This window comes from Zingiber officinale, chromosome 3A (assembly GCF_018446385.1).
Source record: "Zingiber officinale cultivar Zhangliang chromosome 3A, Zo_v1.1, whole genome shotgun sequence".
NCBI classification, from domain to species: domain Eukaryota; kingdom Viridiplantae; phylum Streptophyta; class Magnoliopsida; order Zingiberales; family Zingiberaceae; genus Zingiber; species Zingiber officinale.
In genome coordinates this window covers 46,614,062-46,614,959 of record NC_055990.1, presented here as the reverse complement: position 1 = coordinate 46,614,959, position 898 = coordinate 46,614,062, and the positions used below count along the sequence as shown (strand labels likewise).

General features: G+C 32.0%; 1 pseudogene; it reads left to right on the top strand.

The window, feature by feature from the left end:
• The first annotated feature begins 326 nt into the window (after positions 1 to 326).
• LOC122054252 lies at positions 327 to 504 on the top strand (annotated as a pseudogene).
• The last annotated feature ends 394 nt before the right edge of the window (positions 505 to 898 follow it).

Below are 898 nucleotides of genomic sequence, written 5' to 3'. Positions count from 1 at the left end.
GATTATTTCTATTGTTTGAGCATTCTGATAATATAATTCCTTAACTACCCAATAAATATATTATAAAAAAAAATACGGTATTAAATATTTGGAAATCTTACTAGATTACTATTTAATTAAGAAACTATACCTTTAATAGCTAATTTTGATGAAATTTTAAATAAATTATATTAATAATTTTACGACTTATTAATAATTTTCTCTCATTATTTTTTAATAAAAATGTATACACTATAATGCTTCTCTTTAATCCCACATCTTAGGATCGGCAATATCACGAGCGAAGAAATTTATATAAATACTTCGGTTCGACGATGTTAGAAAGAATACCTTTCTCGGCCTTTTGGCTAAGATCAAGTGTAGTATCCATTCTTAATAGTTTAATATCTAATAGAACAAATTAAATTAATTTTTTATGAGAGAAAGTCTATTACAGTAACTTGTTATTTGGGTTCTCGAGCATCACCCTTGGGTTGCATTACTGCATAGACCTTACCAAGTCTAATTTATGGGCATATGATAATAATTTATCTGTATTCATGCATTATATTACCCATACAATGCGGGTGCAACCAACTTTCAGGGTTTTGATATTTAACAATGTACCTAAGTCTTGTCAGTTTGACTAAGGGTTAATCTAAACAGGACTTGATGTCTAGAAGAGAGAAGTCTAGTCAAGACTAGAAGACTAGCAAGGAAAAGTCCTAAATTAGTTAGGCAAGGGTAAATCTTAGTGATTGAAGCTAGGCAGTGAAAATCTTAGGAGGAGGTAACCCTAGGTGATGGAAGTCATGGTGAGTAAAGCTAGGCAATGGAAATCCTAAGGGATGTAACCCTAGATGGTGGAAGTCTTGGTGAGTGAAGTCAGACAGTAGAAATCCTTGGGACAGGTAACCCT